This window comes from Saccoglossus kowalevskii, chromosome 2 (genome assembly GCF_978046115.1).
Source record: "Saccoglossus kowalevskii chromosome 2, keSacKowa6.1, whole genome shotgun sequence".
NCBI classification, from domain to species: domain Eukaryota; kingdom Metazoa; phylum Hemichordata; class Enteropneusta; family Harrimaniidae; genus Saccoglossus; species Saccoglossus kowalevskii.
The window spans coordinates 328,159-338,235 of record NC_140642.1 but is presented as its reverse complement, the minus strand read 5'-3'; the positions used below and the strand labels follow the sequence as shown (position 1 = coordinate 338,235).

The 10,077-nt window shown below is 38.2% G+C and overlaps 3 long non-coding RNA genes across 3 annotated transcripts; 1 reads left to right on the top strand and 2 right to left on the bottom strand.

Annotated features, from left to right (window-relative positions):
* The first annotated feature begins 570 nt into the window (after window positions 1-570).
* On the top strand, window positions 571-2,031 carry LOC144349769 (uncharacterized). Its single transcript, XR_013420071.2, has 2 exons — window positions 571-947; window positions 1,693-2,031. It is a non-coding gene; the product is annotated as an uncharacterized LOC144349769 (long non-coding RNA).
* On the bottom strand, window positions 1,908-3,691 carry LOC146748037 (uncharacterized). Its single transcript, XR_014931523.1, has 2 exons — window positions 3,292-3,691; window positions 1,908-2,243 (listed from the first exon to the last, which is right to left on the bottom strand). It is a non-coding gene; the product is annotated as an uncharacterized LOC146748037 (long non-coding RNA).
* A 3,269-nt stretch (window positions 3,692-6,960) lies between these two features.
* LOC146748036 (uncharacterized) lies at window positions 6,961-8,488 on the bottom strand. The gene is made up of 2 exons (XR_014930988.1): window positions 7,761-8,488; window positions 6,961-7,536 (listed from the first exon to the last, which is right to left on the bottom strand). It is a non-coding gene; the product is annotated as an uncharacterized LOC146748036 (long non-coding RNA).
* Between the last annotated feature and the right edge of the window lie 1,589 nt (window positions 8,489-10,077).

Genomic DNA, 10,077 nt, shown 5'->3' with positions numbered 1-10,077 from the left:
CTTTAAAATACGAAATACGGGCGCCTGTACGTCACCCGTGTTTCTACGCCTCTGAACAAATCTCCGCAGTGTCGTCACATTCCACGATTCAAATGCTTGATCGTAACATCGAATGCGATTCGTATCAGCATTCATATAATGTGGCAAACATCGAGCGAGTCCAATAGATATATCGTCGTAAAGATCTTCATTCCATAATCCAGGAAGTCGATTGACGATATAATCGAGAGCTAACGAGAGTTGAATGTAATAAAATGTTTCGGGTGACTTGACGATAGCTTCGTGCAAGCGTTTCACAAAACTCTCCATGCATAACGAATCCGCTATATGAATAGCATTTTTCAAATAATGTATATCCAGTGTGTGGCGGTCATATTTAGACAGATTCAACTGACAGTCGTTTTGATAATAATGTTTAAATATGTTGCCAAAAAAATCTGCTAATAAATGGTCAGTTAAAGTGCCTGTGAAATGGCTGCTATTTTCACGTCTAAAATTATCAATTGATACATAAATATTATTAATTTTTATGTTTCTAAGCATAAATTATTTTTTTTAAGTGAAAAAATGTGTTTTAAACTCAGTCTACAGCAACTTTATTTTTTGTATTTTAAAACGAGGCTCCTCATTAGCTATTCATTGCCATACAGAAATTCCCCTTGTGACGTCAGAAAGGGAAGTTGCTGGGCAGCTCGCATTGCCGATACGTGTAAATAAGGCAAATTTCTTGTGCAGTTTTCTCGTCTTTGACTAAATTGTCACTTATGTACTTTTTCGTCGAGGAAGAACGGGCCATAATGAACACTTGGATATCAAATTTGTTGCATGGGGTTGAGTTAGATGCGAGATATGTCCGTTCTGGTGTGGCTGGTCGCAGTGATGTCACCGTCCCCGGCGCACGTTTGTAAACTATCGCTGAACCTCGGCACTGGACAACTTTCGAGTCGGTAAGAAGTTCTAGTTTTTTTTGTTCTAGTTGAGCTTACTACTCTTTATAAAATATCTTATCGATAATTTCAAAGAGGTATGTGTGAACTCTGTATTATGCTCGATAAACTTAGATCGCGAATTTCCTCAGAAATATTGCCTGCTTCGTTCAAACGTGCATTGGCATCCATATATTGGATTTTCGTTCATGGTCGAAGGCGTGAGTGTCTCGTGTGGCCCGAATGTCATCGGCGTTTTACTTTATCACGTTTGATTTTTTTTGTTGCACAAATGAAACTCTTATTTTTTTTTCCACCATCAACAATTTCTGATATGGTTGTTGGGATCGGCCGACGTCTCTGTGGGCTGCTCTACACACGTAAAATGCCCAATGTTTTGACCTGGCTTCCCTTCACACGAAGCGCGGGTGTGCATTACATCCGCAAGTTTCAAAATTTTAAACGTAAATTTGAAAAATGTTTGGTGAAATAAAATTGACATATTATTATGAAAAGAAAATGAAGAAAAAAAATTTAATTATTTTTTGAATAATCGTTTGAGAGGATTGGGTGGCAATTGCTTATACTTATCTACTAATTGTAAATGTGTTCAATATTTTTTTCATCCATAATTCAAACACATATATAACATAATAATAGTTGCCTTTATTATAGTAAAAAAAGATGCATCATAAAACGAATGAATTACGTATAAACAAATGCCAAATAAAGATTGTGACCTTATTTATTTCCTAAACCTCCACAGGTTAACGAGGGGATACTTGAAGTTCCTTGAAAAAGACTACAGTATTACCAGAGTGAGCAGTAACAGATTTATCAATATTTATGTCAGAGAATTATTTATGACTTAAATTATCAAATCTTGGTTTTTCATAGATTCCAAAATCTGAAGATGTGTTTCCTTTTTTTCATTGTCACACAGTGTCACTCAATTAAAACCATATACTATAGTAATAGTAATCCATGTACAAATTATATTTTATTCACATTATTTTCCTCACATACATGTACAGACAATCCAATGTTTACATTGTCATATTTCTTTGTTCATCACAAGTCTAAATAAAATATGTGAACTGTGTAACGTAGCCTGTTTTTTATTAGCATAATTGTTGCAGCATCTGGAAATGTATTTACACTGTTATGTGAATCTTGTAGTGTGGCAATGAACTGCCGAGACTTTGTCAGGGTGGGCATACTGGCTGTTGAGTGGCAGGGGTGCATCATCAAGTGTATGTAATACACAATCTCCTCCAACATACAAGTCTAGTGTATTGAAGAGCTCTTCTACGTAATCTGTAAATTATAATGAGAGCATTTTGATTCAACAATAGTAGATAGAAAACCATAAAGAATCATATCATACATGCTCTATTGAAGTACATTTCCAGTAGAAGCATCAAAATTAAAATAAAAGAAAACATATTTTGACATTCTAGACGTTAAACTATAGTGATCAATAAAATAGGGAAATAGCTAAAAAAAACGACAAATCACAGTTACTAAATAAATGACCGCCGCGTGGAAATAGATTCAGTTGAAATGGGTGAACGCGTCGGGTCACGACGAGGACAAGTGCGTGACTGGTGGCGTTTAATTGAATAACAAAAATAATTGAGAGCAACACACATACAGACAAATTCAGAGTGGACTCGAGTTAGCGTGATTGTCATACTTATTTACTTGGTGATAACGCATTGACAGCCAAAGCCCGGATTCTTATTCCATAAATGATTTCTAGACATCTCGACCCAAGACATTTCGATCCAAATTGAACATATCGACCCACCGCATCGACGCGACCCTGTCTCAATGTGGCGACGCGAACCTCTATCTAGTTCAACGTTGATCGACATCTTTTGATTCGAAACATCGTGTACTATCTACTAGTATTTCCAACGCGTGTGGTCGGCGCCTTTGATTGCGTTAATTTTGTTTTTTATTCGCGAAATCTATCACTGGCAGCGTTTGTTTTGTCATGTCTCATAACTGAAAGTCCAAGCTGACTTTGTTTTGGCTGTAGGTATGAAAAACGGGTCGGGATTTTTGGGGGTCGAGATGTCCAGTACCCCCATAAATTATTTCGCAGATCAAGCTAGAAGGAAAGTAACAGAGGTGTGAATTCGACATTCAACACCAATCACCGAACAATTCAGAAACTTTTAGCCTGCGAAAATGAAAACAATTAGCAGTGTGTAAGGACTGCGTAATTTCCTGTTTGTCCGACGCGTCGTTTTCATGTTACTATCAAAATTATTGATACCTTTACATAACGCAAACTTAATTGTCTCTATAAAGCGATAATCAGGATGGCAAAACAAGTCAAATGATTTGAAACACTTACCCGACGTCTCTCTCTCTCTTCTGAAATCCGCCTCGGTGATCATGGGCTGGTTCGGAATCTATTTCTTTCAAAATTGTTGGTATTGCGCCAGGTTTAAGTTGTCGGCGCTTCTCTTTAAAACCTAGTTGTTTTTTCACGGCCGAAGACAGTTTTTCGAAAAAAAGAATCTGAGGTGAAGTGGACACTACATATGACGCTGTAAGGAGAAGGTCCACCCCAACCTTTTCTCGTTGTTTTCACGGCTTTCGTTTACTGACGTCGCACCTTCGGATCGTTTGGAAAAGTGTGAATACTTACACTATGACTATACGTATTACTGCAACCGCCCACAACACAACGTTTAACCATCACAAACGTTTGTTCTGAAAACAACTTCTAAAAACTCTCTATCTCATAAAAAAAAAAAAATGACAAAAAAAGAAATGCCGACCGAAAAATGTATATCGTTTAAAAGTATGTTGAATCACGCAGTGTTATAATATAAGTACAGCTCAGGAGTATGGCTTCCTCTCATATTTTGGCATTTGGTGGCGCACTTTCGGCGAGAGTCGGAAATCCGGAAACAGTCGACCGTTTCAGGATAGGTGGGCGTGGCTACAGCACTAGATATATCTTAAATTTACTTGGATAGGAGTAACCATTTTGACAAAAAAAATCAATAACTGCCCACTTCAGTAGGACACGGATCTAAAATAGTTAACGTGAGAGTGGGCATTGCACAGGCACTTTAAGTCTATAACGTTATCATCGGGAAGACCGTGAAATGCCAATCCGCCTTTAAAGAAACCAACTTCTCTGGTAAAAATGGCAGCGTCTACCTCGTAACTCGAATCCCCGGACGTAGTAACTTTTAGCATCGTAGCGTTGCTACTAGTCATAACTACTTCCACGGTGGATCACACATTACTACTATATAATTATATAAAAGAACCAACAACTCTAATATTTATTATTACCACTACCACCACCATGTCACATAGTAACATACTAGATCTACCTAACGAACTACTGTCGAAGATAGTTACATATGTGCCTCATCAAACGAGAACTGTACCTCCAGTATGCAAACAATTGAATCGAGTACAGTGGCCCCTCGCTAAGTCGCGGGTGTTGGGATCCAAGCAAAAACCGCGACTTATCGAGGGCCGCGACTTACCGAGGGACGTCGTGAAAGAAGGAGGTCGTGCATTGAAAAACATATAAAAAGCACATATAAACCCTCGGTTTAGTTAATTGATGTATCATCACATGTGTCAGGCAGTACAAAAATGTATGTCAAATACCCTCTGTGTTAAGTAATAGTAGTAGTGGTGCTACTGTCGGGGTGCATTTAGACGAATCGCGACTGAATGAAATGGTTATTAAATGCTGTGGTATACTAAATCTGAACCGTTGCCGGGTTGCATCGAAATCGGATCTCTGGAACGTATTGTATGAACACGACTTAACTCGTTTAACTTTACAATACGTTCAGTTCACTATGCCACTAGCGTTCCCGTGTGGTCGTTTAGAAACGATAAAAATATTACACATAACCCGTACTCCAGATGTCAATATCGATGATTTCCCAGTGCTTCCAAACTTAACGAATCTTTCTTGCACCGGAATGAATAACCGGACGCTCGAACGTTTAGTCAGGTATAAAAAAACTGAAAGTACTGCGAATGTCTGATTGTAGCGGACTTACATCGTTGAACAATCTGCCCGTTCTACCCGGACTGAGACATCTGTCTTTAAATTACGTCACATTCAGTGATGCAGCTACTCTCGAGAATTTGTATAAGACGCCGAATTTGATCAGATTGGAATTGACGAATATTGTACTGGAGACATCATCGAAAAACGATGCCAAATCGTTTCAAGTACTCGAACACGTAATCTATTTGAACGTAGCCTTCTTTTCCACTATGGATAACAAGTCGTTGCAGTTTATACTAGATTGGGTATCGCACACACTCCCCTCGGTAAGATATATCGAGAAATGGGAAAGAGCACAAATACCGCCGCATCTACGAAAATTAACACACCTGGAATTATTTAGAACGAGAATCGATTCATTCAACAATTTACTCCAGGTGCCTAATCTCATTCGCCTTACGTTATCCGACTGTCAAATTTGTCCCGGGTCGTTGTTAACGCCGATACCCAATTTGTTGCACTTAACTCACCTGAATTTAATCAATACGAGATTGATAGATGGCGGAGGTCTTCGGTATTTAGAGTCCGTACCTAATTTAGTGGATCTCAGTATAGACGGGTGCAAACTTTTGACCTTTAATGAACTACCCGTGCTCAAAAAACTCTTCTTGAACATCAGAATATTTATAGGTACCGATTGTCGAAGCTGCGCGCGTCTGGGAGATTTACCATCGTTACAAGTTGTGTGCCTATACGGTATATCGCGCCACACGTTAAGAAAATTACCTCACAGATTAAGTAATCTAGGAACATTCCATCTTTACTCATATAAAAGTATGTCCCGTAATATAGAGACTGATTTACGGTATTTCTGCAGAAATATAACCACCCGTGTTGAGAGTCTACATATAGAATTCGAGTCGGCGGCGTCGGAGGCGGCGATCAATGCGTCCGCATCGATGTATCACGCGTTAGAATCACAGATAAAACAAACGTATAGTAACATCGAATATATTAAAGTTGTCTGCCACTAATCACGATGATGGTGGTGGTAACAATCAATTGTATAAAATACAATATCGGGGTTCGTACGAGAAATTAATACGTGTCTGTGTGTTCTGATAAGTGATTTAGACAATCCGCGTTTTACTAAAGACTCCGCGTCAAACATATTATTTGGAAAATAATACCGCTTGCTAGTACTACTGCTCGTGCATGGTGTTTTTGTCGCCGTCGTACATTCCTTCACGAGATCGCATCGATAATCCATAAATTTCGTAGGTGGCATCATGGGTAATTGCTGGCAGAGTAAAGACAGTTGCGTATTGAAATGAGTATCTTTTAACGTGTGCCATACGTCGATAATAGTTGACTGTACGGGAGTTTCTTCGACGTCTAGGTACCCGATGTGTAAGGCACGTCGTGATGTAGCAGGCGCTAAGAAGTTATCTCGCGGCGGTGGTAAAGAAGAACAAAAATAACAACACGGCGGTGGTGGTGACGGTGATTGTTTAATAACAACGAGTATAAGTAGTTTAAGATGGACTATAGGTACGACCATGAGGGCGCTGTTCATAATCGGATGCGATGACGTCATACGAACAGCGCCCTCATGGTCGTACCTATAGTCCAGCTTTAGCATAAATAATGACGTCACAATGGGAATTCGTGCAAAAATTAGCATAAATGAGGACCAATGCCGTAAAGGGATCATTTGAATGAAGATGACGTCACAATGGGATATTGTGAATACATTTGCATACATAAAATAGATGTGAATACGAGGTCGTGTCGAGGTCATCGTGACATTTGCATAAATTACTATCAATTTTTTTAATTATTTTTTTTTTTTTTTTTTTTTAATTATTTTTAATTTTTTTTTTAATTGGACAGGCGTGGACGAAAGATTTTAGCATAAATGAGGACCAATGCCGTAAGGGAAATTGTGCATACATTTGCATACATAAAATAGATGTGAATACGAGGTCGTGCCGAGGTCATCGTGAATACATTTGCATAAATTACCATCAATTTTTTTTAATTATTTTTAATTATTTTTTTAATTGGACAGGCGTGGACGAAAGATTTTCAGAATATATCGTAGAGGGCGCTCACACATACACACACACACACACACACACACGTTAATAAATACACGTCATTTTGAAAACTAATGGAGTTTATTGCACAAAAGAAGTAAACAAGAATGAAATATTGACATGGAGTATATATTTATGACATGGTTGAGTATTTTTTTAACGTCACAAAAAAACATACGATGTGAGTAAGGAAAATAGTTGCGTAGTGTATAAATGTTTAGCGTGATTAAATATTTCTTTGTTAACACCTCGAAAAATACGTAGATACATGTAAATGTGCGGCGTGGTTAAATTTATTTTTAATGCCACAAAAAATACGAGTACATAAACGATTCGATTAAAACACAGAAACGAGAAAAGCCAATAATAGTAAACATTGATCAATAAAAAATAATTCATTCTATATATACATATGTTGTTTATTTTTACATTTCTTACTTCCTTTCAATGAGTCAAGCAGTCTGTACACTTTTTTTTTTATTCCATCACTATAATCAGAATCGCTCATCTGTCGTACAAGAAAGAGAGAGAGAGAGGATAATATTAAAAACCGATAGTTATATAAAGAAAGTATAAGTTATGTGTTGAAAATTTAATAGTATGAATTATCCCGTAAAACTGCGGTCATCAATCCGCTAAAATGCAAAGTATGCAAAATCGGTTGATCGACGTACAGTTTGTTTTTCAAAAAAATGGCGGACTACGCTACTATGAGTTAAAATGTATAATTACCTGATCGTTTCACAGAATAACTTTTGACATACATAATCATCACACGGAATGAGTTTACGGTGTAACGTAGCGATTTTCGTTTTTCCCTCGGCGAAGAAGATATGTCCTCGCTTCTTGCCAAAGATTCAAAGGTGGTAGACCAAGTTTGACCTTCCGTGAAAAGTTCATCTCATGGACACAACGAGTCATACAGGACGTATTGGCAACACATGGCTTGAAAGTAATTGATGATTGTAGATCCACGTACGAGAAATCTTATACATTCCATGACATGACTACCGTACGAGTCAAAATAGTCTTTGTGGTAAGGGTATTTCAGACAGAAAGTGGCCCAACGCGTTTCACTCGCGAATATCAACAGTGTTTGATATAAGCGATGTGTATCATTCCGAAGCACACTTGTGAGTGCCAGTCTGAACTCAATCACAAGATTAAATGTAAGGCGTGTCTAGTCCTAAGTGTTCCCAACGTGAAATAGACCTCCCACGTAGATGATAAACAACAGATGTTGGTATATTTATGTTATCTAAAACATGAACACTCACAAACAGCCTGAGGGATATTGAGTTTCAAGTTGAAAGCGTGAATTTCGACCTGCGTGTATGGGATACTGATAACATGACTCGACATTCTGTTGACCCCGGCACTATCAGTCAATTCACTGACTTAAACCACAGTCACTCTACTAGGACGGTTAGGAAGCGCCGCGTCATTCTATTGTACCCACCCTCGTCTCCATAAACATTGAAACAAGAGAGGTGTTAACGAGTTAAGAAGTCATTAGCATTAAACAGGCGACGGAAAACACGCGATAAATCATGAGACAGTGCGAGAGTTGCGTCATTTTCCCCCACAAAGCATTGCAATACATGGCACTTTGACCTTTCAACGAAGAGCAGTCTCAAATGCGGAAATGAACATGCTTTGTATATACACGTTTTTCGCGAGAAAATCTTGCTGTCTTGTATGGCATTCTGAAATTATAAATAGTTAATAGAATACTATATTAGTGAATTTCCCCCAAAAGTCGCCCCTGTCTCGACTGAATCAAAACATGTTGAACGGGATTTGTATCAGTCGTCAAATAAAGCGAATGGAGGGATATGAAAGCACGACAATCAAAAATCTCTTTTGTCCAATTACCTCCTATGAAAACTATGCAATAAAGCAACACGGCGACCACCTCCATAGACGAAAACATGCAAAACTTCGCCATAAAGTGACTCTAAAAACACACAAAAAATACGAGAATGGACAAAGGAATATTGTAAAGGTTTGCAGACATCAATGTTTTTAGCGATAAAATTGTTTCTAAACTGAGTGAGGGGTTTATTTTACGGACCGAAAGACTGTTAGAGATCAAGACAAAGAGACTGTCAACAAAACACCGTTTTTCTCGAGTAAAGCATCTTCAAGATTGCAAAAGAATGCTCATCTGAAAAATACAATATCACTCCTAGTCACAGTTCAGTTGAGATTGTAGTTTGATGTAAAAATAAAGCACAATTTAAAAAAGTTCACGGTCTTCTCGAGGGTCTTCTCGAGCAACATCGAACGCAATAAATAATGGTGAAAAATAGTGCATTCCAATGACAAATACGTCATAGTTTTGAGACCAGCATAGGTTCTCAGAAGCTGCTCGTTCACACCTTTAACCAATAGAGCTTCCTAACCGTCCTAGTAGAGTGACTCCTAGTAGAGTGACTGTGCTTAAATTATTTTTATCAATTACCCTTTGCTAAAATACTACCGTCATTTTCCACGTCATTAAAAAAAACATGCCCCGCAGCGGAGGGATTTGAAATAAAACACGTTCAATCTCGTAATGACGCGTTCTCCGTGTCAATGTTACGATTATACTCGAAATTGACTATTTGGGGGATAAAAACTGGGTCAACTTGATTCAGTCAACATGAATCTGACCCAGGCAGTATGATGATTCCAGTCCGTCACCAATTCACTTGTCTGAAAAGGCACACCCCAAGGGTGTATGACGCCTTGTCTCAATTCAGGCCGAATCAAAGACTGTGCACGCCGTCGATCTATATCTGTGATCGATGTAGACGAGAAACATTCCACCACTCTGATCGTTTTTATATCATCGGTAATTCAGTGTACCGCTCGAATGTAATGCATCAATCAATAGTTTAGTTTTGAAGGTTTATTTTACAATAACTGGAAAACCGACCGAAATCGCGAAATTTTAGGATTCAATCTTTACTCAGTCAAACATCAAAACTAAGTATTCAGTTCATTCTCTCTTCACTAATAAAATGGCAGTACTCAGCAAACTATCATTCATCGTTTTTTTAAACAT